Source organism: Symphalangus syndactylus, chromosome 1 (genome assembly GCF_028878055.3).
Source record: "Symphalangus syndactylus isolate Jambi chromosome 1, NHGRI_mSymSyn1-v2.1_pri, whole genome shotgun sequence".
Lineage (NCBI taxonomy): Eukaryota > Metazoa > Chordata > Mammalia > Primates > Hylobatidae > Symphalangus > Symphalangus syndactylus.
Genome location: NC_072423.2, coordinates 12,459,089 through 12,466,817, shown reverse-complemented (window position 1 = coordinate 12,466,817; position 7,729 = coordinate 12,459,089). Strand labels below are relative to the sequence as shown.

The window sequence follows — 7,729 nt, the reverse complement described above, 5'->3', positions numbered from 1 at the left end:
GAACCATTTGGATATTTCTTGAAGAAACAGAAGACATACAAGCCGTGAAAAGGATGGAATTTTAATTTTGATAATGGGTGACAGCTTGGCTTCTCTCCCAACGTGGTCTAGTTTACTTGGATTTCCTAACTTAGCTCCTTTAGATTTTCCTAGCTAAGCTAAAAGTCTTTCCGTCCCTTTGGAGAATAGGTCTCCCTTGAACACTCCGGAATTCATTTCCTCTCACTCAAAATTAAAGCTAATGAAAATTTCTATTATTTTCTTTAAAAAAGAAAAAAAACCCCACTCCCTCAGAATGTCTTCACCCCAAATTCCCTCCTACTTCCCACATCATTTTTGATTATCTTAGTTCCATTCTTGTTTCCCTAAATCAGTCATTTTTAAGAGCTATAACTTATCTAGGTTTCCTACCATATGCTATTGACTTCTTTTCTTCCTGTGTGCCTCTCTCACTCACTGCTCCCAGAAACCAATCCCCTTCTTGGATACACCCATTGGTCATTCTTTCACAGAGGGCATGGGCTGGCAAACATCTTAGACTGCAAATGTCTTTATTTCACCCTCATTCTTGAAGGATAAGCTAACTGAGTATACAATTCGAGGATGAGAGCTATTTTGTCTCATTAAAAAAGACATGTTATTTGCTGGTGTTTAATGTAGGTTGAGCATCTTTAAGCCAAGAATCTGAAATGCTCCAAAACCGAAACTTATGTGTGCAGACATGACGCTCAAAGAAACCCTCACTGGAGGATTTTGGCTTTTTTTTTTTTTTTGAGACGGAGTCTCGCTCTGTTGCCCAGACTGGAGTGCAGTGGCGCGATCTCGGCTCACTGTAAGCTCTGCCTCCCGGGTTCACGCCATTCTCCTGCCTCAGCGTCCCGAGTAGCTGGGACCACAGGTGCCCACCACCATGCCTGCTCAATGCGTAAGTATAATGCAAATATTCCAAAATCCAAAAAAAGTCAAGATCTGAAACTGTTCTGGTGCCAAGCATTGTGGGTAAGGGATACTCAGCCTGTATTGCCGATGAGAAATCTGGTATTACTCTAATTGTCATTCTGTGGTAAGAGATGTGCTATTTTTCTCTGAAGTTTATCTTTGATATTTAATAGTTATGATGAGTCTAAGTGTGAGGCTGCTTCTGTTTTTCCTGATTCGGACCTCACGTGCTTTTCAACATGAAGACTTAAGTCTTTCTTAAATTTTAAAACATGGCTGGGCATGGTGTCTGAAGCCTGTAATCCCAGCACTTTGAGAGGCCAAGGCAGGTGGATCACCTAAGGCCAGGAGTTCCAGACCATCCTGGCCAACATAGTGAAACCCCATCTCTGCTTAAAAAGAAAAAAAAAAAAAATTAGCTGGGCTTGGTGGCAGGGGCCTGTAATCCCAGCTACTTGTGGGGCTGAGGCAGGAGAATTGATTGAACTAGGGAGGCAGAGGTTGCAGTGAGCTGAAATTGCACCGCTGCACTCCAGCCTGGGCGACGGAGCGAGACTCTGTCTCCAAAAGTAAAAAAATAAAATCCTAAAAATTTTTAGCCTTTATTTTTTCTAACACTTTGGCTTCCCCATTCTCTGCATGCCTTCCCTCTGAAGGAAGCTCTGTGGGTTCGATTATGTCTAAGCCAGTTTACATTTCCTCTGGGCATGTGTTGGAAGTTTTCGTTTCGTGTCCCACGCTGTTCTGCGTCCCTCCTGCATTTCCCTCTGCCGCGTCCTGTCCCATGTTCCCGGTGGCTTCTGCAGACCCGCCTTCCCGCTTGCATATGCTCTCGATCGCGGCTGGTTTACTGTGTGGTGCATCAGTTGAGTTTTCATTATCACAACCACATTTGTTAATAGAATTCCTACTCGTTCCTTTTTAATTTTGCCTGTACTTTTTTCATCCCCTCTCCTAAGACTTCAAGAACTGTTTTGTTGACATCTCTTCCAGATTCTTCCAGGGTGTGCTTTATTCTCATTGCTACATCCAGCCACTGACACCAGGCAGTTTGTTCCCCACGTGACGTGTAATACTTGGCTTCAGTGTGAGCTAATTCCATATGTAGACATGCACCTGCCCTGGGGCGTGGGACATCCGCAGAGCTCCCAGGTTTCCTCATCTCTGGGCCAGTTTCCCATGTTCTTTTCTCAGCTCGTAGGCAGTGTGAATTCAGAACCCGCACCTTCAACTGGCCCAGGATTCTGCCAATGCTTTTTCCACACCTGGCTTGGAGGGGATGCCTCTAAGCTGTGTCTCCGCGTCAGATGGGCAGACTTTTCTAACTCCCAGATCACAGTTCGGGCGATCCTCCTGGCTCCCTCATGAATGACAAATCCCAGCTCTGTGCGGAGTGTGGGGCACGAGGCAGGGACAGAGGACAGCTGTGGGCTCAACTTCTTCCTCCAGGCAGGTGAAGGCAGAGCTCTGAGCGCTTCACAGTCCACTGAGTTCCCATCTTGGTTCTCAGCTGTGGCTTGGAGTTGCATTCATTCTAGCGCTAGGGAATTTCAAGCGAGGATCTGAATTTCCAAATGTTTTGTTACTATATGGAACATATTTATGTGTTTGGAGCAGGGCCACTCTGTGAGGGGTTGATCTCCCTATCAGCTGCACCCACCATGGGGGTTACGGGGGCAGAATTGGAATTCTCAATTCGTAATATAACCAAGTTGAGCTTGAAAGAAAAACTCAAGGATGTTATGTCCTGGTGCTAGCAGTGGGCGCCTCGAGTCTGAGAGCTGTTGCATTTCCCTGGACCGTGGAAGGGGTCATCTCTGCCTCTCCTTCCATTTTTAGGATACAACCTTGTGCCTGGCCCCGCCTGGGTGCCCGCGCAGCAGACAGCTGCTCCTTGCTCATGCTTTACAGATGTCCTCCCTAATTCTTATACCCTTTTGAAGTAGATATGTTATGGCTTTTGTTCCTTTTTAAAATTTACCATTTTGTGCTAAAATACATTTGAAATAAAATGTACCATCATAACCATTTTTAAATGTACATTTCAGGATGGAATACATTTGTGCTGTTGTGCAACCTTCACCACCGCCCATCTCCAGAACTCTCTTCATTCTGCAAAACTGAAACTCGGCCCCGGGTGCCCATCCCGCTCCCTGCCCTGGCATCCGCCCTCTACTTTCTGTCTCTCTGATCTTGACTGGAAGTAGGTATGTACTTAGTCCACATGTTAAAGTGCAGAGCCTGGGACCCAGTGAGATGAAGTCACTTGCCTGTGGTCACTCGATAGAAAATGGCAAAGCCGGGCATCCCACCCGAGGTCTGTGTCCACAGCCCCTGCCTTGGTGGCCACTACACTGTGGCTTCTTTCAAGTGAGTGCTGAGGAGGAAAGGGGATTACGCTGCACAACCTCAGTGGTGAGATGAGATGAACGGGTGGAAACTAAATGTGAGGAATGGGTGAGAACATGCCAGTGAGCCTCCCGGAAGGGCAGTAAATTCCCAGACATTCGAAGAATCGAAGTCCTGAAAGGATGACCCAGCGGGGACAGGGTGACCCAGGTGACCCAGCGGGGACCCTGCGACAGCTGAGCGATGGCCTAGATGCTCGTTCTGGGTGCTGTCCCTTCTGGGACTCTAGCGAAACTGTTTTCCTGTCTATTCAGAGTCTGCCATTCATTGGACTATAATGCCCCATTTCATCTGATTGATGACCCAAATAGCTTCAAGTAGCTCTCTGCGGGTGGCCAGCCGCCCTGGAGGGTGTCCAGTTACAGGAGCTGAGTACACAGGACGGCTTTTCTCTTCCACAGTGGGCAATGCACGGTGGGTCCCCCCTCGTCAGGATTAATGAGAGCTTTGGTTGCAGCCCCCACCCCCACCCCCCGCCTGTTGCCACGTGACAGTCTCACAAGCTCCCCCGGGAGGAGAGGCGAGAAGCCCATCAGGCCACTGCAGTGGGCAGTAGAACCCAGGAGAGGAAGAAAGAAAGGAGAGAGGGGGAGGGGGTGCAGAGACAGAGCCATTGAAAGTGTTTTCCAACAATGGACTTGGATCGGCTTCCCCTGCCCCTGCGGCAGGGAGCTCGCTGTGCCTGCGCCGCTGCAGTACTGAGGAATTCATCCCTGTCCAAGGAGAGTGAAGTGGGGGTCCATGAGGCGAGACCGGCTGGCACTCAGGGTGCGTGGGGCCCGGCCCCGTGTCCAAGTGCCCCCTCCTTACTGAGGAGTTGGGTTGCCAGGTGCAGCGGCAGCTTCTCTCAGCCGTGTTCAGAGCTGAGTTACCAGGTTCTGTGTGAGAAGGGAACCCACTCCTGAGCCTGTGGGACAGGTCTCGGTTGGAGCAGGTGGTCTGTGCCCCTCCTCACCCCATCTGTCCTGGCTTGGTCTCACCTCGGCTTCCCGGCCTTCCCAGGGCCCTGGTCTCATCCTCCCCCTAAAGCAGGCCCCTCCACCTGAAGGGCCTTCACACTGAGATGCCTGCTGATCTTCCCAGGACCCTCATCTCAGCGGCTCTAAGCTGTTCACCTTTACCCTGGACCCCCAGCAGGGCAGTGGATGAAGAACAAAGAGCAACAACTCTGCTGCCAGCACCAAAAAGCCCTCTGCTGACTCCCTCAAGTCCTCTTTTGCAGATATCTACACAGGGCCTTGAAAGAAAAAAGAACTAGAATTATGAACAAATCTCTGATGTGGTGGCTGCTTTCATTCTAGTCCCATCGCCCCTGAAGACAGTTGGGAAGGACCTCCTTTTCCTCTGTATCCCTGGGGGACACCAGCCCTAACAGCCCTCATGCTGAGCTCCCAGCTGGGATGGCTGGAAGCTGGTGGCTCCAGGCCATCCTCTCTCTGCACAGGCATGGGTTTTCAAACACAACCCTGATGCCGTGCGTGCAAAGGGAAGGCGATCTGCCATCCTGTGGCTTTGTCTTAGGAAGGTCCTCCCCACTGGAGGGAGCATAAGGATTCAAGGATTAACAGGGGGGAGAGGATATGAAGCCCCGATAGGGCGGCTTCATCCCAGACAGAGAGCAACTTCAACTCTGCAGAATGCGCTTGCGGACGTCTACAGCTATTTACATCCTGAACCCTCTCCTTCTGCTCATTATTATTGTTGTTATATATTTTTTGAGACAGAGTCTTGACATGTTGCCCAGGCTGGAGTGCAGTGGCTCAATCTCTGCTGACTGCCACCTCCACCTCCCAGGTTCAAGAGATTCTCCTGCCTCAGCCTCCTGAGTAGCTGGGATTACTGGTGCACGCCACCACGCCTGGGTAATTTTTGTATTTTTTGTAGATATGGGCTTTCACCATATTTGCCAGGCTGGTCTCAAAATCCTGACCTTAGGTGATTCACCCGCCTTGGCCTCCCAAAGTGCTGGGATTACAGGTGTGAGCCACCATGCACCCAGCCTCCTTCTGCTCATTTAGCCTAAGCTGTCCGCATTCTAATCAGCTCTCCTGTGTCACGCTGATCAAAGTGCTGGCACAGACTAGAAGGAATGAGAACAAAGTGAACACGCATGGTTCCAAAGACCGGAGCAGCACAGCCTAACTGATGTCAGCACTGTTTGGCTTGGGGAGAAGTGAAAACGAGAGATGAACAAAGCATCTTCATGTTCTGTTTTATAACCAAGGGGGTGCACCTGATCTGGGACAGGTCATAGTCTTGAAAGAAATCATTTCTGCGTCACTGATTTTCCTAAAGAATGGCCCAGGTCACCTGAGTCACACCGGGAGGTAATCGGGCTCAGGGACAGTGTCTCCTTGCCTTTGTCACCCAGATCTAGGAGGCACCTGGACTTAGCGGGTGTTCACAGAGGTGGTGGCCTCAGCACAGTGCAGCGGGGGCCTCGGTGCTCCACAGATGCTGAGAAACAGAGAGGCTACAGCACAGGCCTCTTGGGCTCTGCATGTTGTTTGATGCAAGTCCACCTTAGAAACACAGAAAGAGAAGATAGGGTGGGGGGGGCGGCGCAGAGACGGAGCTTTTGAAAGTGTTTCAAAGACAGAGCCTCATGGAGGCCAGAGCGGGACTGAGACTGAAATTCATGGAAGTTACATTTACGGAAGCTCTTGGCAGGCTGTTGAGGGGTGTGTGGGGGAAGCAGCCCCTGTAAATGCTGGTTTAAGTATTGCTTGTGCCATTCAGAGCATGATGGGCAGTGGAGGCCCATCATTCTGGGACCTGGTCGGGCGGAGCATCAGCGCATCACAGACTTTTCCCCTCCAAGGTACAATTATATTTCTTTCAAGTATAGACAACATTCTGAAATACTCACAAAGCACTCCTAGGCAAAGTCCTGTGTCTTCGTAGGTCACACTCATTTGTAATACGCAGGGCCTCGCTGAAGCTTTGCAGACTGGGCTAACCCCCTGCTATTGGTGAAAATTCCTTTCCAATGATGCAAATTGTTACACTTAAGCCCTCAAATATCATTCTTCTCTGTGGGGTCCTAGTGACCCTACCATGTTTTTCTTCTGTGACCTTCGCAGCCTCACCTGCTCTCTTCCCCTGATTTCAGTCATTTGTCTTGGGCGGGAGTCATGCCTGTCTGCTGTTGTCTTTGGTGTCTGGCCACAGGGCTGCTTTCTAGATGCTACAGCCCCTGTGCTGAGCCAGAGGGCGGACGATTTCCCACCAAGTCCTGTTCACACTGCAAGAATCTCCCAGAATATCTCAGCCTTGGAGCCATGCCAACCCTCCTCATGTGAGGGCTCCCTTCAAGTGAATCCCCAGGGCAGACCCGAGCCAGAGCTATGGGCAGAGGGGACAGCCAGGAGGCAGGGCCCCGGTGTCCAGCACCCCTATGTCAGAGCCAAATCTGGGCTGCGTGCGTCTCCTCAGTGCCTTGCTCCTCCCACAATGGCTGCAGTACTTAGTTTGGGTTGAATTAATAATTCTAATATAATCGTGTCGTGTAAGGAGAATAACTGTCCATGTAGCCATGGAAATAAGTTTATAGTGGTCATCTCTAAATAGGAAAGTCAAGCCCTGCGAATGTTCACAGCATTTTTCTGAGCTGCAATCATCAAAGCATCATCCTCTATCAATCACAGTGGTCTAGTTAGAAAAACACCATCACACAATCACTCCATAAACACTCATTTGAGCACCAACTATGTGCCAGGCACTGTGTGTGATGCTAAGGATTCAGGAACAAATAAAGCCTAGTCTCAGGCAGTGAGTGCACAGTGCCCAGTGCTTCTGAGAGTTGACCACATCTGACCCACAAACAGGAAACCAAGGCACGCATGCACTAGGTAGTGACGATGTGGCATGAACCACCTGTGCCCTTCAGCACTATGCATTGTTGCCTCCAGATCATTATGAAGTTTGAGGGCATTTGATCCCACTTAATAAAGAAAAACCAACAAAATACAGAGCTCAGAAGGAGCTCTGAAACGCAGGAGTCTGTGTTTCTGCAAAATACGGAGCTCAGAAACACAGGAGTCTGCTTTTCTGCCAAAGTGAACCACTGACCACCAGCATTCCATGTGTCTTATATGTTGTCAGCCTCCAAGGCTGGCTCTTCCCCAGGTCTCTCCATTTGAAGTTGTGACACGGCACAGACCCCACGCCGGCAGTAAGTCTCCTACATTCAAGGGCAGAGGCCAGCAGGGCCGGGCATGTGCTGAGAGAGGAGAGCCTGGCTCCCAGGGCATGGGCTGCAGGTGTCATCGTCCCGGTGTTTTCTTTTCCAACCCCAATGGAAGACGGTGGCTTGAGATCCTGCTGTGGTCTCCAAGGCCTGCACAGAGACACCCTCCCTAGGGCTCTCCTATTGGCCACC

General features: G+C 50.1%; 1 long non-coding RNA gene across 1 annotated transcript; it reads left to right on the top strand.

The window, feature by feature from the left end:
- Positions 1 to 841: 841 nt before the first annotated feature.
- Positions 842 to 4,619, top strand: LOC129489386 (uncharacterized). Its single transcript, XR_008659964.2, has 2 exons — positions 842 to 925; positions 2,988 to 4,619. It is a non-coding gene; the product is annotated as an uncharacterized lncRNA (long non-coding RNA).
- Positions 4,620 to 7,729: the final 3,110 nt, after the last annotated feature.